Raw genomic sequence first — 24,286 nt, 5'->3', positions numbered from 1 at the left:
TATGCCACTCCAGTCAAGCCACTCCACTCTATGCCACTCTGCTTCACTGTATGCCACTCTACCGTATGGCACTCTACTCTATGCCACCCCACTGTATTCCACTCTACTCCACTCTACCTTATGCCACTCCACTGTATGCCCCTCCACCCACTATACACTAAGTCACGCTACCACTCCAATATACAGTACTTTATGCCACTCTTCGCCATGCCACTCTAACCTTCCCCACTTTCCTTTACTCCACGTCAATATTTTTTAGCCATGATGAACAGCTGCCATGCTACTGTACAACTTGGCTAAAATAGATTGGTAAAGCCAATAGCTCTCACATAAACGAGAGCTATTGGCTTTGTTTGTATTGCGAAAATGTGAAAATGATATAGTTTGGCAAACTGTATTTACAATCAATTATATATATATATATATATATATTCACTGAAAAAAACATAGGTTTCACACCAGTTATAGTTAGGAATTAGCATTTAAAAAACCTATTAAATTCACTAAAAAAACCATAGGTTTCACACCAGTTATAGTTAGCTGGAAATGTTACTGACATAAAACCAATGAAATTCCACCGTATAGTTAGTTGGACTCACTATAACTTGCGCGCATGCAATGCACTGCTGATGACGTCACATATTACATCACTCATGACATGGTCAGTGACATCACTCATGACATCACTGATGACACCATCCAGTGAATGTGTGTCTTTCAAAAAAATAAATATGTTTTATAGATGTATTTGTAAAGGACGATGGAAGAATAAATGGTTAAATAAGTGTGTAAATGGATTTTTTTTTAAAAGAATTGATTGATAACTGCCTTATTAAGTGTATCTTAGTGAATACATATATTTGCGAGTAACTTTTAAATATTTTAATATATGTATTAGTGTTTCACTTTGTGTATAAGAGGCTGCATGTGTTGGTGACTGACTCACTGTTTGTATGTGTTTTGAAGATGGCATATGTGCAGCACTGTATGGGTGTATGAGTGTGTATATATGTGTGTGTTAGTGAGTGAATGACTGTCTCACTAGTGTTTTTATCAGTAACGACATATGTTTTAATCTAGTATATGTGAGTATTGATATATATAAGTGAGTATATGTGAGAGTGAGAGATTGTAAGAGTTCCTGTTTAAATAAGTATGTGTTTCTATAAGTGATTGCTTAAGAGAGTAAGTATGTGTAAGTTTCCTTAAAAGTAAAGTGGTAGTGTGTGTATAGCTGTATATGCAAATAAATGGATGTTCAATAGTTTTTTTGCATGTGAAAATATGTGTGTGAGTAACTTTTGGATGACTGTCGGTGTGTAACAGGATGTATAGGTCTATCACTACATATGATGAGTGAATATATGTATGGGTGACTATATTGAACTGTTGGTGAATGAGTGAATGTGTATTAGATGGTGGTATTACTGATTTGGTTGTTGTAACTCGTATGGGTATCTCCACTTTTTTGAAAATGTTAGTTACTATTTTTGAATATGTGTTTCAAGGGTTACTTTACAGTGAAAGGTGGTCTGTCACTCTGTCACAAGGATGGTGTCATCAGTGATGTCATGAGTGATGTCACTGACCATGTCATGAGTGATGTAATATGTGACGTCATCAGCAGTGCATTGCATGCACGCAAGTTATAGTGAGTCCAACTAACTATAATGTGGAATTTCATTGGTTTTATGTCAGTAAAATTTCCAGCTAACTATAACTGGTGTGAAACCTATATTTTTTTTGTGAATTTAATAGGGTTTTTAAATGCTAATTCCTAACTATAACTGGTGTGAAACCTATGTTTTTTTCAGTGAATTTCATTGGTTTTTTAAATGCTAATTCCTAACTATAACTGGTGTGAAACCTATGTTTTTTTCAGTGAATTTCATAGGTTTTTTAAATGCTAATTCCTAACTATAACTGGTCTGAAACCTATGTTATTTTCAGTGAATTTCATAGGTTTTTTTAATCCTAATTCCTAACTATAAGTCTCACTTTATAAGTAAGACTGTTAGCGCTCTAGTTCTTTAGAACACTCTGGTACACTCTGGTACATTTTTTCATTGGGCTACAGTTGGGCTACATCTGGCTGATATTTGGGCTACATTTTTCTTTTTGTCTCTGGTGGCCATCTTTGGGCTACATTGGGCTACATTGGGCTACATTGGGCTACATTTGGGCTACATTTTGGCTCTAACATATATATAGCCCAATGTAGCACAATATATATTTTTTCAAAGTTAATTTTCCAAAAAAACACTTAAGAATAGGGCTACCAGTCCCTACAATTTTTCCCAAGTTTTATTTTTTTATTTTTTGCTTTGGAGCGCTCCCGGTGGGCGCCCCGGGGAGCGCCCCAAAAAGCGTACTTTTATAAAGCGCCCCGGGGCTCGCTCCGGGGAGCGTCCCGTAAGCACCAATATCGCGAACGAAAACATGATTGTGACGTATTGCGTAGCCGCGTCCGCGTGATACGCACGGCGTAAGTGCACCCGGAAGCACTCGAGCGAATACGATCGCACAACGTAAACATCCGACGCGCTTACGAGACGCGACCCGGGGCGCGTAGCTTAAGCGCGTCGGGTCATGTGACCTGAAAATAACAATTTTTATTGGTTCATAACAGTTTTGGTTTCATAATGATGAAGCCCCTTGTCATGTGACCTTAAAATAACACTTTTCATTGGTTCAATACATTTTTTTTTCAAAAGGATGAAAGACCCCACCTTTTTTCCTTATTCTGACTTTGTCCTTTGACTTAGGAAGACCTGTTTGTAGCTCTCTCTACTTTTTTGCTCAAAATAATGGCTTTAGTAGTAGCAGCAGCTGGTGCATCTGCACCACCAACACCACCACAACCACCAAAAGGACCTCCTCAAGATATCATTGGTGGTCTTCAAGAAGAGGAAGAGGAGGAGGAGGAGGAGGAGACTTCAAGATGGCTGGAAGAACACAATACCCCATACCAGCCAAGACCACACATTATTTGGGAGTTTTTTACTCTCCCAGAGGGGAAAAAAAGTAAATGCACCCAAGGTCAGTTGCAAAATTTGTGGCATGGAACTTTCCAGGGGAAACCCAAATAAAAAATATTCATTTGGGAACTACACAATGATACGCCACATGCAGCGCAAACATCCTATAAACAATTCTACTGCAGAAATGAGGGAACTGGCTAGTAACCCTCCCCGAGCACCGAGAACCAGCTCAAAAAGGAAACAACCCACTGTGTCTGCACCAGAGGAAAGTGAGACGATGCTGTGCATTCAGCCCCGATTTTCAGATTTCAGAATTATCTGTAAATATTGTGGGAAGACCATCTCCTACGGAGAACAGAGCGTAAAGCTCATCGTCCTTGCTGGGGACAACCATAAATGCCCCAATCAACCCTAATTTTTTCTTTTCTTTTAGTTTTTTGCTCCAGTTGAGCCATTTTCAATTCCCTGTTTTTTCGTTTTTCCCCATGAAAAATACAAAAAAAATCTAAAACTGTTCAGAAAATCCAAAAAAAGTACAAAATGTTCAAAAAAACAATATAAAAAATATAAAACAACAAAAAGAAGAAAAAAAACAGTTTTTTTTAGAACTACCTCCAATTTCTAAAAAAAGGCAACATTTTTAAAAAACTCCATAATTCATTTTTCCTCATGGTATGCTCCCCGGACGGCTCCCCGGTGCGCGTACCGGGCACGCCCCCCGCGCCAAACAAAAAATTTCCACCTGAAAATTTCCTCAAATTCACCTTGCGGCGCTCCGGTCCTTCCCTGAAAGTTTTGTGGGGATTCGTCAAGCGGGGGCTGAGATAAAAGGGGGGTCCCAAAACGTGTTTTCCCCATGTTAATTTCCATAGGGCGGTCGACCTCACTTTTAGCCCGAAACGCTGAATGGATTTCCACCAAACTTGGCAATATTGTAGGGACTGGTAGCCCGATGTGCCTTTGCTATGTCTCAAGATATGTGCTCCAGTGGTTTTTGAGTAATTTAGGTTCAAAAAAATATATATATCTATAGGCGTGCCCGGTACGCGCACCGGGGAGCGCACCGGGCGTGCTACGCGACTTGTGCGCGGAAAGCTGATTGGCTCTCGGGTGTCTGTAAAGATTCAAAACAGTCCGGAGAGGCTGCCATCTTGAGTCTCGGTAAGATCGAGACACAAGAGGTGGCAAAAACAAAGGTGGAAATGACCATAAGGGGGCAGAGTAGACCCCCCCTGACCCCCTAGGTTTGATGTGGGGGCTATAAAAGGGCCCCGCGTGAAAACATTATTATTTTTTTTTCGATTTGCGCCCGGTACGCATATATTACACCTGACGTAGGTATAATGTGGCGCAGGGGTTTACAAAGTGACGCATCTACCTAGATGCGTCACTTTGTAAATATAACTCAATAAGGTGCATGTATTACGCTGCTGATGCGTCACAAAAAGTGATGTACCGGTGGCATTAAAGTGACGCATGGCCTTATAAATGAGGCCTTCAGTCTTCTACTCATGCGTCATATTAAATATATGACGTATTATGTCGCAAGTACTTATAGATACGTCAGTATTTCAGATGTATCTGTAAGTGCAAAAGTGATGCATTGCTGGAGTGTGTCACAAAAATGATGCAACTCCAGCAATGCATCCTTTCACATGGGGCCAGGCCCCATGTGAAAGGGCCTGCATCAGTCTTACGCCTGCTGTGATACAGGCGCAAGATTTGGACGCAACAGCGTCATAAAAGTGACGCAGTAATATCTCATAGATTTCACTGCGTCACCTCTACGACCTTTCCTTGCGTCAATATGTCCCTTCTGCACACATTACATCTGACGTAGGTGTAATGTGGCGCAGAGGCTTACAAAGTGATGCATCTTCCTAGATGCGTCACTTTGTAAATATGACTGAATAAGGTGCATTTTTTACAGCACTGGTGCGTTACAAAAAGTGACGCACTGGAGGCGTTAAAGTGATGCATGGCCTCATAAATGAGGCCTTAAGTCTTCTAGTCTTGCGTCATATTAAATATATGACGTATTATGTCGGAAGTACTTACAGATACATCAGTATTTCAGACGTATCTGTAAGCACAAAAGTGATGCATTGCTGGAGTGTGACACAAAAATGATGCAACTCCAGCAATGCATCCTTTCACATGGGGCCAGGCCCCATGTGAAAGGGCCTGCATCAGTCTTACTCCTGCTGTGATACAGGCGCAAGATTTGGACGCAACAGCGTCATAAAAGTGACGCAATGATATCTCATAGATTTCACTGCGTCACCTCTACAACCCTTTCTTGCGTCAATACGTCCCTTTTGCATACATTACACCTGACGTAGGTATAATTTGGCGCAGGGGCTTACAAAGTGACGCATCTACCTAAATGCGTCACTTTGTAAATATGACTGAATAAGGTGCATTTTTTACAGCACTGGTGCGTTAAAGTGATGCATGGCCTCATAAATGAGGCCTTCAGTCTTTTAGTCATGCGTCATATTAAATATATGACGTATTATGTCGGAAATACTTACAGATACGTCAGTATTTCAGACGCATCTGTAAGCGCAAAAGTGATGCATTGCTGGAGTGTGTCACAAAAATGATGCAACTCCAGCAATGCATCTTTTCTTACCCTTCCACACCCCCGTTCCTTTTCAACATTTTCTTTGAATATTCACATTCCCCATGTTCACTCTCCTTCTCCTTACTTTCCTTCCCAACACTCACCTTCTTTCAGTCCCCCTACTTCACTTCCTTTCTCCTCTCACACCTTTCTGTTCTTTCTTACTCATTTTCCTTTCCATTATCAATGCACTCCACTTCACTTACTCTTTTTCATTTTTTTTAAAATATAGCTCTTTGATAAGAATTGGAGGTAGTTGTGAAAAGAACTTTTTTTTCTCCTTTTTATTTTTTTAGAACAAAAACAAAAACAGGGAATGGAAACTGCTCAACAGGAGCAAAAAAAAAAATTAGGGCTGGGAACGGAAGCGATGGTTCTCCAATGCTCGAACCATGAGCAGAACACTTTGCTCCCCAAAGGTAAGTAGCTGATCACAGTATCTGCATTTCTGGACGCCTTTGTTAAATGCAGGCTGAATGTTTGGAACCAGCTCTTGCGATCGCCCCCTCACTGAAGTAGTTGCTCCTCCGGTTAATGTAGAGGCCCCATCACTGGGAACCTCTTGTGCCAGAGCCCTGACACTTTCCCGGGCAAAATTCTGGGGGTGCCTCCTCTCCACATGGCAAAGCATTGTGGAGTTCCCAAAAGAATGTTTTTAGTGGGGTCACCCCGTGGCAGGACTGTGTGACAGATCCTGCACTCCACTTTTGGAGCATTGACCTTCTTCTGGTCATCAGGTATGGAAAAAAAATTCCAGATGAAATGCTCTTTGACCTTCGGCTGAGGATGCTCTTCATTAATGAATTCAGAGTCATCTTCACTGCTGGATGGTCTGGCAGCCATGATTATCCAAGATATCTTACAAAGAACCGAGAGCAAAAAGGCAGGTCTTTCAGTCACAAAAGTGAAGGAAGAAGTGAAGGAAATGGGTGGGGATTTCATTCTTTGTAAAAAAAAACTGTTAGCAACCAATAAAAAGTGTTATTTTAAAGTCACATGCCTTGACGCGCTGACGCTGTGCGCACCGGAGCGCTTCCAGGGGCGCATTCGCGGCGCGAATGTAGGCGCTTCCGGGGGCGCCAACGCGGCACGAACATAGGCGCTTCTGGGAGCGCTTACGCGGCACGCCTAAGTGACGTTTTGATAGTTTCACGGAAATGCAAAATTATTTTCATTTCCTTATTCAAAAGAACTGCTTTTATATGTATGGTACTAAATGTCTTGCGTTATTATTTACTTTTCATTCATATTTTTTTACACGAACGCAAGTAGCGCTCTGGGTGCGCTTTCCAGAGAGCTTACCGGTGCGCGCACCCAGAGCACACCAAGAAAAAATTATAACATTTTTTTTTAAATAATATTATAAAACAAATAATACTAATTAATACTCACACAAAACTGCAAATTAAAAAAAATTGTAGGTTACAAACTCGATATAGAAAGGAATTAATCTTTAAAAAACCTAGTAAATTAACTGAAAAAAACATAGGTTTCACACCAGTTATAGTAAGGAATTAGCATTTTAAAAACCTATGAAAGTCAATGAAAAAAACATAGGTTTCACACCAGTTATAGTTAGGAATTAGCATTTAAAAAACCTATTAAATTCACTGAAAAAACCATAGGTTTCACACCAGTTATAATTAGCTGGAAATGTTACTGATATAAAACCATTGAAATTCCCACCTTATAGTTAGTTGGACTCGCTATAACTTGCGCGCCTGCAATGCACTGCTGATGACGTCACATATTACATAACTCATGATATGGTCAGTGACATCACTCATGACATCACTGATGACACCGTCCTTGTGACAGAGTGACAGACCTCCTTTCAGTGTAATGTAACCCTTGAAACACATATTCAAAAATAGAAACTAAAATTTTCAAAAAAATAGAGATACCCATACCAGTGAGAGAGCGCAAACTGACCTAAATGTATAAATGCACCACATTTACACGTAGTAAGCACAAGTCATGAAGAGAAATGCCATGAGTGTTGATAGTATCTACATCTATATTCTGAAATGTGTAGTTAATATAGAGATTTAAGTAGAAATGGAACTAATGAAAAACTGTGTGAACTATATGACTTTAATAGACGTGATTATTCCTGAATCCATGTTGTGTAGCTGCTAAAATGTAAGATGGCATACGGTTAAACGTAGAACGAGGTAGGCCTCAGGGCCAGAGCTAGAAGGGAGGGGGAAGGTGGTTCAATTTCACAACATGGATTGCACTAATGTTTTAGTAATAACGTTAATAGGCCATGATTTATAGATGTGTTTACCGAATAAATAGAATAAGAGTACTAACATGCTAATAATTAAAGAAGAAGTTGAATGCTATAATCATTATGAGAAATGTTGTAGGGCTGGAATGTTTTAACGTTGATTTACACATACTAGTCTGGGCCGGGGAATGTTGCAAAGCTTGTTAGAAGACTATGAGAATTGGGATTTTGGCTGCAGATGTCTGTCTGCAAAAGAAAAGGGGGTATCCAATTATAAGTAATATGAATAGAGGTTTGTTCGGGAGACGGCCCAGACATGGAGGAGGGTTCCGGAATGTTTAAGGGGTATCAGCGGGCCGGAGAAGAGTCTGAGAAGCAAGGTCGACTCTAACCACAAGGCCTCATCATGGAAAAAGCCAGAAGCTACACCACGTGAAGGGGCGTCACACGAGGGGCGTCCCAAATGATGTTGTGTTCTTTGTATTAGGGACAGCACCCCTGGGTGGAGTTAGAGCAGAAGCCTGAGGACCCTTTAGTGAGCGGATGGGTAGGCAGAGAGGGGTCATGACTGGAGAACTATAAGTTTTCACCAAGAGACTGAGAGTGGGTGACTTCCCTTGGGGGTCATTCACTGCTGACACCTTAGGTTAGGTTGAGACCTGGTTAAGTAGGGATACCATCTAGAGCAGGGTAGGGACAGCCTAACTTGTGTTTTTCTCTCCAACTTAAATGACGGAGAGATCGCAGTATGTGTCAATGCTGATAGCTTTATTATTCTTAGAACTCGTGCTTGTAGTTTCCGTTGCTCGTCTGAGGGCTTTCAGAGAGCACATGTATGTAGTTGGGCCCGTGTATTTTGTGAACCTCATCTTGAGATGCCTGTACCTACAACTTATCTTAACCTTGTAATAAACCTTTGAAAGCTAGAAGTTGTTTGTGATCTTTTGGAGCAGAGTCCTTTATTGGGTGAACTAACTTGGTAAGAGATGCACTTTCTTCCCTCAATGACAGGCAATAAAGGTTCAGTCGACCAGATCGGGGTTTTAGATCAATAGTGATAAGGTATCGATCGAAATCTCGCCCTTCCAGTTGGTAGCAGAGGATGGTTGCCTTCTTGAGGAAGGTGATCTAGGCCAGGTTAGATTACCCCAAGGCCCCTAGAGACCGATGATTGGAAGAACCGCCCGCCGACGAAGGTCCGGATGACGTGAGACGGAAAAGCAGCAGTATCGGTCGAGAGTGAGTATAAAGGGTCATGCGTGCTAGATTGCGGTGTTTTTGTGTTGTATCTATGTTGTAATGTCTGGCGGAGCTGAATGCCTGTAGAGAGACTGTGAGACAGGTTGTGAGCGCGCACAACCGGTGGAAATTTTAAGTTCAAGGAGAGCTTAAGTGGTTCGGGTGTGCCGGACACCCAGAGTAATTGTCAACTAGTGTGAAGGGGGGTCATGAGGTACCATTGATCACCCGAAGGACCGAGATAGGGGGAACGTAAGAGTGAGTGCGTGAGTAACGGACGCTGGACGGAAGTTACTGTGTGTGTAAAGAACCTATCAGAGAGACGATAGACATCTCGTCAGTTGTGTTGACAATTACAGATAGACTGTGGACGTACAGTCGAGGGAAGTGACCGCTTGGTCGGAAGTAGTCATTTTTCAGAGTATGAATGGGACGCATGCATGACCGCGAGGAGAGCTGAGAAAGGAGGGGTGCTGCTGCGAAGCGGAGACTAGTGACGTCAGAAAGTGCCACGCTGGGATTGGCCGGCCGGTGAAAGACCGCGCTGCGATAGGCCAGCTAGCAAAGCCGCGCTAGGATTGGTGGATTGTCATCAGGAAGTAAACAGAGTATTCAAGCTGGAAATCGTGCGCGTAATTATGAAGTGTTTTAAATGGTTAAGAGCGCTGTTTAGGAAAGAGCGGCGGGGATCGTATGAAGGGGAAGAAGCCCCGCCGGAGGGTACGCCGGCTCGTTATATGGGGACACATGTTGGGCTGCATACGATTCTGTGGATCTCAGAGTGGAGTAAGATTACAGACGGAAATGAGGAACTGACATTCCCGAAGTATGGGACGTTCAGACTAGAGTTGTTACACAGATTAAAAGCAATTATGACCGCAACGAGACCCTTGCCTAGACCGACCCAGTTTGAAGCCCTTAATGCATGGATTAGGGCAGCGCACGAAAAGAACATGAACAGACGACAAGAAAGGGTGAAACGTTCGGTAAGGGCAGTACAGGATGCCAAGTGGGATGCGGATGCTAAAAGATGGAGGGTGCATAACATGGAAGTAAATAAATTGTATCCAGTGTTAGAGATGCCCGGGAACAAAAGCCCCCTAGAAGAAGATGACGAGAGCGAGACAGAGGACAGCCTGATAAACAGATTATTGACAGACAGGCCACCCCCGTATAACAGAGCAGGGGGAGATGTCGAGAATAGTGGGAAAGGGGGGGGCAATGCAGGAGAGCATGGGCCGCTTCTCGGTCCCGATTGGGATCCCGCTGCAAAGAAAGAACTGTCCCAGCCTAGCCAGGTGCAGCAGGTAGTCGGGAGGTTTGTGGTGCAAAGGGCGCCAGAGACGGAGTGTGCCACATCCTACGCATTACCCGATGCACTACAGGTACCTGTTACCATAGGTCCTATAGTATCGATATATGACCCAGAGAGGGCTAGAGGGGAGGAACAGGTACAGAGGGACAGAGAAAGAGCAGAGATGGCAAGGAGGAATGATACGATCAACTCCCCAAGTCAGTTGCCGATACCAAGAGAGTGGAGCACCCCAGTACACACGGCAGGAGATCCGGGGGGCCAAAGATGGCCAGAGGATATGAGGGGATCAGGACGGAAATCCTTTCAGGAGCTAAACGAGTACATGAAGAAGTGGGATGAGGCAGTTGAGGCTCACAAGACTATCATAGCTGCGGAAGCTCGCAAGGGAAAGTCAGGACAGCAGAGCCCGGACTCACTGCGGGGCTGAAGAGAGCAGTCCGGAGTGGGACGGGAGGGAGAAGGACAGTAGGGGAGTCACCCATTGGGCCCGGAATGGAGGTAGATCAGACCTGGAAAATAGGGGCCCAGAGAGCAGGGGGGTGTCTCGCCCAATACGTAGTGAAGAAGACAGGAGGACACGGGAGTACAGAGATAGCTTTAAGTGTATCCACTGTGGGCCCGGCAACAGAGAACAGAATGAGAGTTGTGAGAGGTCGCACCACAGTCCCTGTGATGACGGACAGGAGCGCAGTCCAGGGAATATGGGGAACCAGGAAGGATCGTATCGGATACTGAGTGATACTAGGCCGAGAGAGAGTGGAGACCGAAGGGAGAATAGCAGAGAGTCCTACTGTGAAAAGAGAGGAGAGAATGGACAAAGTAAGATAGGGGGTAACAGGCCCGTGTTCCATCACCTTCCAAGATCGGATGGCCGAGCATGGGACCTGGAGAGATGGGAGCAAGAGAGAACACTCCCCAACTCTCCCGAACCCAAACGTAGGGCCCGGAGTTGGGATGGGAGAGAAACCTGTGAACCTCCCTCGAAGGAGTTATTACGAGCAGAGATAAAAGCCAAAAGACTCGATGTCTCCAGCTTAAGGTCAGATCTGGATGACATGGTAGACGGTACCCTGCCCTTAGAAAGAATGGACATGTATGAGCAGGATGAAATTCTGTTCATGGCAAAAGACGTAACTCGAAAGGCGAGGGCAATCCATGAGAAATTGGTAGAACTAGCAGGCAAATATATGGTGGACCTGTCAAGAACCAAAGCATTACAGGGCAATCACAGGCTACATTACTCAGACCGAGACCTAGATGAGAGGAGAACCATCGGATTGAAACACATATAAGGGAGTTGATCACTGGAATAAGGACATGGAGGGCCCTAGATAAGTGGGAAGAGAGGTGGTCCAAGAAAGGGACCGTCAGGAGAAGCACACTTGGTATGACACCAGGAGGACAGCAGGGAGTAGAGACATACCCTTTGAGGGAAGTCGCAAATGGGACCTATGTCCACGTCCCTTGGAGTAGGGGAGATTTAGCTGCTTTTACCACCTCCTTCCCCAAACTGCGGGAAAACCCAGTGGAGTGGTATAAGCAAGTTGAGAGATTCGTAAAAATCTCAAAGGTCCTATGGATAGATTTGAACACGCTGTTTGACATTGTAGTGCCAGGAGATTTGTGGACCGCATGCAAGGTTAGCGCTGAGTGGCCCACCACAGAGCCAGAGAGAGATGCTAAAACTAATGGGCCGTCCGAGAGTGTGATGGCAAAATTCGAGAGAGTAATGACTTGGCTGAAAGATAAAGTGCCAATGCAAGAAATAGATTGGGTCAAAATTGACCGAACAAGACAGGAACCCAAAGAGACGGTTCACGAATACTATGAGAGGTTGCTGAAGGCGTTTAAACAATATAGCGGTCTGGATGTAATGGATCCAAAGGATATAGGGCAATTTGTGTCCAAGTTCGTCTTGGGCCTGAGACCGGATATTAGTTTAATGATACAGCAACACTTGATTTGTTGGCAAAACAAACCCTTAGATGAAATACTGAGGTATGCCAGGTACTGCTGTGATGAGATAGACTCCAAGGCAAAGAAACTAAAGGAGAAACTGATGGTGGTACAGATGCAGGCAGCAGGGAAGGGGGGACAGCAGCAACAGCAACCAGGAACAGGTACTGGAGGAAAGAAACAGTACAGTCAGAACAAGGGCAATGAGGAGAACTCCACCTTTAGACCCAGGATAGATATAGCTGCCTTAAAGAAAACAACTAGGTGCCACCAGTGTAACGAGGTGGGGCATTGGAAACGCGAGTGTCCCTGTAATGTTGAGATAGGAGACCAAGAGGTAGAAGAGGAAGAGACCCAGAGTGCGCCTACAAGAGGGGTAACGCAATACCAGGGAAAGGTGCTCAAAGGGGGGGGCCCACCTCCCCGAGCTCAGTTCCCGCAGCCACCCAGAGTAGGGACTATGGGTAAGACCTATAGACAGATGCCACTGTTTGTAGGAGGAGAGGAGTGCTATTATGTGGACCCACTAACGGGAGAGAGGGTGGAAAGGGATGACTGCACCCTCGGGGCAGCTTTGGAGGTAGACCAGAGGGGACCCTATGTTGAGGCTGAAGTGGCAGGGTTCCCCACGACATTTCTAGTGGACACAGGAGCCACCCGATCCACGATCAGATCAGCCGCAGTTCCAGGTCTGCCCATGTCTGGAGAGACTATACAAGTGGTGGGGGTCGCTAACAGGAGAATGACCAGTCCTCTGACTGAACCCGTGCAGGTGAAAATAGGGAAGTACAGTGATGAGCACCAGTTTGTGGTTTGCGATTCTAGTCCTGTATGTCTGCTAGGAAGAGACCTCTTGTGCAAACTAAATTGCACCATATACTGCACACCACAAGGAGTGGAGGTATTGACTAATGACGATGATGCTGACTTTAAGGTCGCAAATTCCAGGATGTGTGTGGAATTGTATCCCACTCTGACAGTAGATGAGCTCCCCTGGGATCTGAGAGAGACAGTATCTCCAGAAGTGTGGGATTTCACTGGGGAGGAGATTGGGTTGGTGAAAGGGGTGGACCCAGTGAAAATTGTAGTGAAACCGCATGCTGAGTTTCCAAGAACACCTCAATATAAATTGACTCCAGAAACGATTGCAGGCATAAAACCCGTGATCGAGTCCATGATTAAGCAGGGAATACTGAAGGAAATCGTGGGTAGTCCATGTAACTCCCCGATTATGGGTTTGCAGAAACCAAATGGGAAATTCCGGATAGTGCAGGACCTCAGAAAGATTAATAACATAGTCGTTTCGTGTTGTCCAGTGGTACCGAATCCATCAGTGATACTGTTTCAGATACCGTTCCAAGCAGAATGGTTCACTGTAATTGATCTTTGCCAGGCTTTCTTTTCGATCCCTTTGGACGAAGAGAGCCATTTTCTTTTCGCATTTAAGCTGGAAGGTCGCGTCCTAACATGGTGTCGTATTCCTCAGGGGTATACAGAGAGCCCATCGATCTTCAACCAGCTTCTAAAGAAAAATCTTGAAAGTCTAGTGCTGCCCCAGAGGTCAGTTCTGGTCCAGTACATAGACGACCTCCTTGTGGCGTCAGAAACAGAAGAAGCTTGCAGGGAAGACTCTATTGCATTGTTAAATCACCTAGCTGAGAATGGCCACAAGGTGTCCCCGGGAAAATTGCAGTACTGCCTGACAGAGGTGCAGTACTTGGGACACAGAATTGAGAAAGGTAAACGAAAAGTGTCACCAGACAGGATAGAGGCCATCATGAAAATGAATGCGCCTAAAACACAGAGAGAAGTCAGGATGTTCCTAGGGATGGTGGGATATTGCCGACAGTGGATTGCAAACTTTTCGCTGAAAGCAAAGCCCTTGCAAAAACTGACGCACAAGGAGGTGAGTGATCCGGTACCATGGGACAAAGACTGTTTGATGGCGTTCTTACAGCTGAGAGAGGACCTATGTCGTGCTCCGGCTTTGGGAATGCCAGATTACGATAAACCATTCTTGCTTTATTGTTGTGAGAGAGAGGGTTGCGCGCTGTCTGTGTTGGTCCAAATTCATGGGAATGCCCGTAGACCAGTCGCTTACTTCTCGGCTACTTTAGATCCAGTAGCCGCAGCGTTGCCCGGATGTCTCAAATCCGTTGCCGCAACAGGTGTCAGCATTGAAAGATGTGAGAACATTGTCATGGGGCACCCGTTAGAGGTGCATGTGCCCCACTCTGTTGAATTGTTAATGACCAGGACCAAAACCCAGCATCTGACCAACAGCAGGCTCACGCGCTATGAGCAAGTTATTCTTGCTGCAGAGAACGTGACCCTCAGGAGATGCTCTGTTTTAAATCCTGCCACCTTAATGCCACTCCCAAACGATATTGAGGATGATGATGAATGTACAGACCATGACTGCCTCGATGTGACTGAACTATGCACCAAACCGAGACCCGACATCGTAGATGAGCCACTGACTGACCCAGACGAAATTTTCTTTGTTGATGGCTCATGTGTAAGAGACGAAGTTGGGCAGTTGAGAGCAGCTTACGCTGTTTGTACAATTACTGGAGTTGTGGAAGCTGGATGCCTGGAAGGAGTACACTCCGCACAGGTAGCCGAGATCATTGCCCTGACGCGTGCCTGCCTGGCAAGCAATCAAATCCGAGTCACCATATACACCGACAGCCAATATGGTTACGGGGTAGTTCATGATTACGGGCAGTTGTGGTCTCAAAGAGGTTTCATGACCTCTTCAGGCTCTCCCATTCGCAATGGAGAGTTTGTGCGCCTGTTGTTAGAGGCGTTGCAATGTCCAGCAGGTATCGCAGTTGTGAAGTGCACCGCACATACCAGAAATATGGACTTCGTGTCACAAGGCAATAGATATGCCGACGAAGTCGCGCGGTATTGCGCAGAAGAAGGGTACTCTTTCACAGAGGTGGAAGTGGGTGGAATAAATGTTAGAACTGAATTAGCCATGATATTAGAAACTGTTGATACTTGGGACGAACTGAAAAACATGCAAGAAAATGCTCCTGATTTTGAAAAAGAAATGTGGGAAAAGGCAGGATGTGTGGTGGGTGAGGCCCATTTCTGGGTCTCGCCAGATGGCAGAGCAGTGTTGCCCAATGAGATGGTGAGCCCAATGGCCAGACAAATACATGGTCCTGTCCACTTAGGAAGAGATGCTATGCTGAGAGTGTTTAGACAGACCTGGTACAACCCTAAGTTCAGAGTAGCAGCAGAAGCAGTGTGCCAGCGTTGTGTGACTTGTCAGCAGTTGAATGTAGGGAAAAAGACACCAGTTGCACTGAGCCACATTGGGAGGTCAGGAGGTCCATTCAATCGAATGCAGATAGATTTTATCGAAATGCCAAGGTGCAACCGCCTCCGCTATGTCTTGGTGGTTGTTTGCGTATTCTCCAGGTGGGTTGAGGCATACCCTACACGTAGGTGCGACACCCTCACAGTAGCCAAGTTACTGCTTAGGGAGCTTATTCCGCGCTTCGGGGTGCCGGCCTCTTTGGAATCAGATAGGGGACCGCATTTCAACAGCTCACTTGTGAAAATGATTTGTGCGGCTTTGAACATAGATCAGAAATTGCATTGCAGTTATCGACCAGAGGCCTCAGGAATTGTGGAACAAATAAATGGCACCATTAAGGCCAGAATTGCGAAAGTGTGTTCATCAACATCCTTGAGTTGGCCTGACGCTTTGCCATTGGTCCTTATGAGCCTCCGTAGTACCCCAGATAGGAGAACGGGGTTGTCTCCCCATGAGGTGTTGATGGGGAGAGCAATGAGGTTGCCATCTGTCCCAACTGCTGCGCTGATTAACATCACAGATGATATGATCCTGGACTATTGTAAGGGGCTGTCTGACGCCATTCATTCTGTGTCCCTTCAGGTGCAGGCTGCCGAGGTTCCATCGTGCCAGGGCCCGTGTCATGACCTGTTTCCTGGAGACTGGGTCCTGGTGAAAAAACACGTGAGAAGAAGCTGCCTGGATGTTCGTTGGCGTGGGCCCTTCCAGATCATCCTGATCACGAACACGGCAGTGAAGGTGGGAGGCCTGCCCAACTGGATCCACGCGTCGCATACGCGGAGGGTTCCAGCACCTCTGGAAGAAACAGCTCCTCTCTCGGATAGACGTCCAGCTGCGGACCGAGAAGCCATAGAGAGGGCCAGCCAAGCTGTAGAGGTGCCAGCGGAAGCAGGGAACGAGTCTGACCAAGCTGAGGACGGTCAGTACAACAGCGAAACAGACGATGCTACGGAAGGAGAAAGTAGCTGGGAGTACGAGTCAGACACTGACAGGTCTGACAGAGAGCGTGAACCGGCAAGAAGGAGAAGGAGTCAAAGGGTACGTGGAGAAGCTGATTGGCCACAAAGAAGAAGCTCTAGTCTGAGGTCAACTCCAGAGAGAACCCTTCCTCCGATATCAGAGGACCCAGACCCGGAAGAAGGTGCTCAGGGCGCTGAAGCACCGGACTTGAGGAGGTCAAGAAGAGTGCGTGTGCCTAGCAGAAGATATTCCACCCCTGAGTGGACATACCTGGCGACAAATGTCTTTGAAACCGGAGACAGGGAGGATCCGAGCGGTGGTGGTGTCCAGTTCTGAGCCCATCGTCACAGTGGAAATACGACTGTTAGTACCCGGTGTCGAACAAGAAGGGTCACTAACTTTTATGCTCCCCAGACCTCCCCGCCTCAGCAAGTTAAGGCACATGTTTCTCACAGAATTGCAATTCCCCGATTTTGGTACAAAGATAACAGCCCAAGAAGAGCACAATCTTCGTATGGAAATATTGAACTTTGCTGTCGAAGCTGCAGGCAATCGCCTGATAGTGGATGCTTAAAAGACTTTGTAAATAAGCGAGAAGAAAAGAAGATTACCTAGCGCCCAGGAAGCAGAGAATCGTAGGGACTTTCCCTTGAGTTGATGGAGAAGGGCTAGGGTTGTCTGTATTGAACTATAAAGAACTTTTGCGAAGAAGGTTGTCAGCTTCCAGTTGTGTGGTTCTAAAGACAAAAGGAGTAAAAGAGACTGTAAAGGAACGAAAAGAAAAGAACTTTGTGCTGAGTTACGAGAGAGCCACACTGTCTGACGAAATGGAGGCCGGCACTCAGAACCGCAGAGCGAAATGTATAATAGGTACACTAATAGTAGGAGTGATAATATTAATAGCTTTAGTGGTAACTGTCTCTTATGTAGAGGGACGTGAGGAGGAGGCAAAGGTAACTGATGTGAAATCTGTAGAGGCGCTTACACCCACCGTTGCTGGTGAGAAAGGGAAAACACACAAGAAAAAGCGTTATTAGCTGCAGAAGCCCGCAGGTTACACGTAGATGAGTCCCAAGGTGACTTTAGGTCAAATGCTTATGCTAAACTTTTGTATGAATACGTGGATGCCATGGAGGTTAAGGACTGCTATGTTTGCATGCAGTTGCCGGCGTCTGTAGATGAAGGCATTCGATATCATCACCTCCCGCTGACATATGGCATTACATGTAGCTTGTTGCTTAGTATATTTTATGGGAGAGATAGTTTTGAATACTATTTCTCCAATTACGATGCAGTATTACCAGAAGTCCCAAATTATAAACAAATGAACAAATGGGACTACTGGAAGAGTGAAGACAGGTTGGCAAAGTTTTTCATTCCTTGGATTACCTTAGATACTTCACATGCCCGTAGAAATAACCTGACATGCAAGGTGTCAGAAGTCGAGAAGAAGTTCATAGGGCAGGTGGATGATCGAAATAGGAGACAAAAGATTTTGAAAAAATCAGGACAATGGAAAACAGATTGGACCGAGGAAGAGAAGGCACACAAGAGAAAGGGTAGTAGTGGTCCAATAGCTTTAGATAGAACGCAGAGAGGAAAGTTATGTCTTCATAGAGCCAAAACGTATTATGAAAATGTATACGTGGGAGAAGTTAGCTGTGAACATGCTTTCAATCTAGAGTACTATACCAAGGACTTCCTTAAGGGAATGCAAGTGATTCCAAATGTATATTTTGTATGTGGAAGAAATGCCTACGTGAGACTACCTGACAACTGGTATGGATCATGTTACTTGGCCATTATCTTCCCTAAAATATATCATGCCCAAGATTTAGAGATCATCGAGGGCAAGACATCATCGAGGGGAAGGAGAGATGTAGGAGATGCAGAAATGGTTGGAGATGTCTTTGGAGCTGTGTTCCCTCTTTTGGGACTAATCCTTAATGATGTTAAAATTAGACGACTGGCAACAGTCGTAGACAGGTTGTCTGCCAGCACTGCTCAGTCCTTAATGCTGGTAGAAGGAGAGATGCAATCGATAAGGGCTATGGTTCTCCAGAACCGTCTTGCATTAGACGTCCTATTAGCAAAAGAGGGCGGAGTCTGTAAGGCTTTGAAGGTCCAAGAATGTTGCACTTACATTCCAGACAATTCAAAGCCCCTTGAGAAGGTTATTAGGAACATAACGAATATTCACAAGGAGATCGAAGACCTGAGTAGAGAAAATGTCTGGGAAAAGGTGGGCCATGGAATGAGTGAAGCTGGAAGTTGGCTCACCACCTTAGGCAAAAGCTTTGTGTGGTCTATCCTAAAACCTATCATCATAATATTAATCTGTGGGATCATGTTGTGGGGATTGGTGAGGGTATTCAAATGGTACAGAGCAAGAAGGTCAGAGAGGGCCCAGAGAAAACAGCTGCAGAGATTGGCTGCCATACAAGATAGTCAGTACAGGAGTCTGAGGGCTCTGGAAACGCAGAAACGAGTTATGCTAGCAATCACTGCAGTTTAAAAATTAATGATGACCCCGAGAGGTCATCAAAGGGGGGAACTGAGAGAGCGCAAACTGACCTAAATGTATAAATGCACCACATTTACACGTAGTAAGCACAAGTCATGAAGAGAAATGCCATGAGTGTTGATAGTATCTACATCTATATTCTGAAATGTGTAGTTAATATAGAGATTTAAGTAGAAATGGAACTAATGAAAAACTGTGTGAACTATATGACTTTAATAGACGTGATTATTCCTGAATCCATGTTGTGTAGCTGCTAAAATGTAAGATGGCATACGGTTAAACGTAGAACGAGGTAGGCCTCAGGGCCAGAGCTAGAAGGGAGGGGGAAGGTGGTTCAATTTCACAACATGGATTGCACTAATGTTTTAGTAATAACGTTAATAGGCCATGATTTATAGATGTGTTTACCGAATAAATAGAATAAGAGTACTAACATGCTAATAATTAAAGAAGAAGTTGAATGCTATAATCCTTATGAGAAATGTTGTAGGGCTGGAATGTTTTAACGTTGATTTACACATACTAGTCTGGGCCGGGGAATGTTGCAAAGCTTGTTAGAAGACTATGAGAATTGGGATTTTGGCTGCAGATGTCTGTCTGCAAAAGAAAAGGGGGTATCCAATTATAAGTAATATGAATAGAGGTTTGTTCGGGAGACGGCCCAGACATGGAGGAGGGTTCCGGAATGTTTAAGGGGTATCAGCGGGCCGGAGAAGAGTCTGAGAAGCAAGGTCGACTCTAACCACAAGGCCTCATCATGGAAAAAGCCAGAAGCTACACCACGTGAAGGGGCGTCACACGAGGGGCGTCCCAAATGATGTTGTGTTCTTTGTATTAGGGACAGCACCCCTGGGTGGAGTTAGAGCAGAAGCCTGAGGACCCTTTAGTGAGCGGATGGGTAGGCAGAGAGGGGTCATGACTGGAGAACTATAAGTTTTCACCAAGAGACTGAGAGTGGGTGACTTCCCTTGGGGGTCATTCACTGCTGACACCTTAGGTTAGGTTGAGACCTGGTTAAGTAGGGATACCATCTAGAGCAGGGTAGGGACAGCCTAACTTGTGTTTTTCTCTCCAACTTAAATGACGGAGAGATCGCAGTATGTGTCAATGCTGATAGCTTTATTATTCTTAGAACTCGTGCTTGTAGTTTCCGTTGCTCGTCTGAGGGCTTTCAGAGAGCACATGTATGTAGTTGGGCCCGTGTATTTTGTGAACCTCATCTTGAGATGCCTGTACCTACAACTTATCTTAACCTTGTAATAAACCTTTGAAAGCTAGAAGTTGTTTGTGATCTTTTGGAGCAGAGTCCTTTATTGGGTGAACTAACTTGGTAAGAGATGCACTTTCTTCCCTCAATGACAGGCAATAAAGGTTCAGTCGACCAGATCGGGGTTTTAGATCAATAGTGATAAGGTATCGATCGAAATCTCGCCCTTCCACCAGTTACAACAAAAAATCACGAAAAAATTATGGATTTTTGGGGCATTTGTGGTTGTCATCAGCACGGTTGATGAGCGTTATGCTTTGCTCACCATAGGTGATGGTCTTACCACAAAAAATACAAGAGATTTTGTATTGCCCAAACTTTGATGGAATCTCCCTTGTTTCTGGTTCCGATTGAGTGAGTTGCTTTCGTTTGGAGGTGCTGGGTGAAGATTGGGGAGGGTTGCTGGCCAGTTCTCTCACCTCTGCCGCAGCATAGTTGTTGGGATGCTTGCGATGCATGTGCCGAATCATGGAGTTATTACCAAATGAATATTTCTTATTAGGGTTCCCCCTTGAAAGTTCAATGCCACAGATTTGGCAAGTCACCTCTGGCACCGTCATTTTCTTCTTGCCCTCTGGGACGGAAAAAAACTCCCATACAATGTGCTGCTTTGGCCTGTATGGGGTATTGTCTTCTGGCAGCCACCTCCTCCCCTCCTCCTCCTCCTCCTCCTCCTCCTCCTCCTCCCTCTTGTCTTCTTGACCACCAATGTGATGTTGTGGTGGTCCTCTTGATGGTGGTGGTGGTGGTGCAGATGCTCCAGCTGCTGCTGCTACTGTAGCCATTTAAAAGTACAAAATATTACTCAAAGATCTCCAAACAGGTCTTCCTCAGTCAAAGGACAAAGTCAGAATAAGGAAAAAATGTGGGGGCTTTCATCATTTGGAAAAAAAAACTGTCCAGAACTAATAAAAAGTGTTATTTTCAGGTCACATGACCCGACGCGCTTACGCGACGCGCCCCCGGGCGCGCCGCGTAAGCGCATTGGATGCTTACGTTGCGCAATCGTATTTGCTCGATTCTGGGTGCGCTTACGGGGTGTGTTTCACGCGGACGCGGCTACGCGATACATCACGATAATGTTTTCGTTCGCGGCAATAGCACTAACGGGACGCTCACCGGTGCGCAGCCCGGGGCGCTCCGGAAAACTGCGCTTTCCGGTGCGCACACCGGGGCACGCACCGGGAGCGTACCAGGGCAAAAAAAAAAGTATTATATACATATACAATATAGGATTCATTATAAAAAATATTACATTTCATAGGTTTGAGGCCCTATATATAGTTAGGAATTAGCATTTAAAAAACCTATGAAATCCACTGAAAAAACCATAGGTTTCACACCAGTTATAGTTAGGAATTAGCATTTAAAAAACCTATGAAATTCACTGACAAAACCATAGGTTTCACACCAGTTATAGTTAGGAATTAGCATTTAAAAAACCTATTAAATTTACTGAAAAAAACATAGGTTTCACACCAGTTATAGTTAGCTGGAAAGTTTACTGACATAAAACCATAGAAATTCTAACGTTATAGTTAGTTGGACTCACTATAACAAGCGCGCCTGCAATGCACTGCTGATGACGTCACATATTACATCACTCATGACATCGTCAGTGACATCACTCATGACATCACTCATGACACCATCCAGTGAATGTGTGTCTTTCTGAAAAATAAATATGTTTTATATATGTATATGTAAAGGTCGATGGAAGAATAAATGTTTAAATAAGTGTCTAAATGGATGTTTTTTTTAAAAAACTGATGACATCTCATTTGACATTACTGATCACATCACTGATGACATCATTCATCTGATAATACGATGAACCTCTTCAGACTCTAATATAACCTTAGATACACTCAGTGTAAACAGACACTCACAGACTGTCACTCATCCATGGAGTTACTCACACACCTAGTCAGTCATGCAAAGAATCAATCACACCTCCATTTCCTCAACTATACAGTTATACACACCTTACTTATTCAAACATATACTAACACATATTTACTCTCTTATACAATCCCTGATACAAGTTCACAATGATCCATACAGCCACTCACACATTCACTGGCTCTTATGCGCAGTTATTTATATATGTCAACTCTCACATGTACTGTGTTTTACATATGTACTTACTTTGACATGTAGCACTGAGATATCCATTCACTCATCAATACACTCATGCACACAGTCAACCGCCCATACAGCTGTTTCCACATGCACTTTTGAACCCATACATCTAGTGAACCAACTGCTCACACATCTATGCACTGAGTCATACACCTCCCAGCCACCCACACACACACTCAGTCTCCCATACAAATACTTGGGCAACCAATCAATAACCCATATAGTTACTCATATAGCTACTGATCAACACATGCAGCAGTTTACAGAACAACAGACATAATGATGCACAAATTAAGACAGTTTAGTCACTAACCCATGCACTCAGTGAGACACATTTAATCACTCACTCATACAGTCAGTCATGCACCTACTAAATCCTTCATCCAGACACTTATACATCCACTCATTCTTCAATATGTAAGACATATTTTAACTTTACAGAAACATACAGTCACTGGATGTTGTCATCAGTGATGTCATCAGTGATGTCATTTGAGATGTCATCAGTGATGTCACTGACCATGTCATGAATGATGTAATATGTGACATGATCAGCAGTGGATTGCTGGTGCGCGATATATAGTTAGTGCAACTAACTATATAAGCGAATTTCAATGGTTTTGTGTGAGTAAAATAAGGTTTTGTAAATGGTAATTCCTAACTATATATGGTCTATAACCTATGGTTTTTTCAGTGAATTTTCAAGGTTTTGTAAATGCTAATTCCTAACTATATATGGTCTATAACCTATGGTTTTTTCAGTGATTTCACACAACAGCTCTATTCAGAGCTACCCTACCTCAAAGCACTCTAAAATATTATTTTACTATTTCCCTTGGTTTTCCCCTTGTTACGCTTTCCGGAACGCAACCCGGTGCGCGGACCGGGTGCTAACCGTGCGAATTCTTTTTTTTACAAATATGGGCCTCCTCAGCCACCCTCAGAAAACCTAGGGGGTCAGGATATGTCTCCCGTGCCCCCTTATACCCATTCCCAACATTGTTTATCCTCCATCTTGTGACTAAATTCGTCCAAAACACAAGATGGCGGACTCCCGTTACGCTACCGGTGAGCTACCCGGTTCGCGTGCCGGGTAGCGCTTCCACCGCGAAAAATCGATAAAGAATTATTTAATTTTTTTGCCCCGCGGGGCCCTTTAATAGCCCCCACATCAATCCTAGGGGGTCAGGAGGGGTCTACCTTGCCCTTTTCATTCATTTCCCCCTTCGTTTTTCACCACCTCTTGCCTCTCGATCCTACCGAGAGACAAGATGGCGGCCACTCCGAACTGTTTACAATGTTGACAGCCAATCAGCTTCTCCTCAGACTCCCGTTACGCTGCCGGTTAGCTGCCCAGTTAGCTGCCCGGTTTACGTACCGATTTGCGCCTCTACGACAAAAAATCGCAATTGTTTTTGTTTTTTTTGTCCCGCAGGGCACTTTAATATCCCCCTCATCAATCCTAGGGGGTCAGAAGGGGTCTACCTTGCCCCCTTTCCTTCATTTCCCCCTTCGTTTTGGCCTCCTCTTGTCACTCGATCCTACAGAGAGACAAGATGGCGGCCGCTCCGGACTGTTTAGAATGTTGACAGACACCGGAGAGCCAATCAGCTTCGCTTCGCAAAGCTCCGTTACGCGAAAAGTACGCGAACTGGTGCGCTTTCCGGTACACTGTCACAGATATATCTGTTTTTTAAAACGTTAATTTCTCA

The sequence above is a fragment of the Lissotriton vulgaris genome, chromosome 3_1 (assembly GCF_964263255.1).
Source record: "Lissotriton vulgaris chromosome 3_1, aLisVul1.2, whole genome shotgun sequence".
Lineage (NCBI taxonomy): Eukaryota > Metazoa > Chordata > Amphibia > Caudata > Salamandridae > Lissotriton > Lissotriton vulgaris.
The sequence above is the reverse complement of the archived record's forward strand: the minus strand, read 5'-3'. Positions refer to the sequence as shown.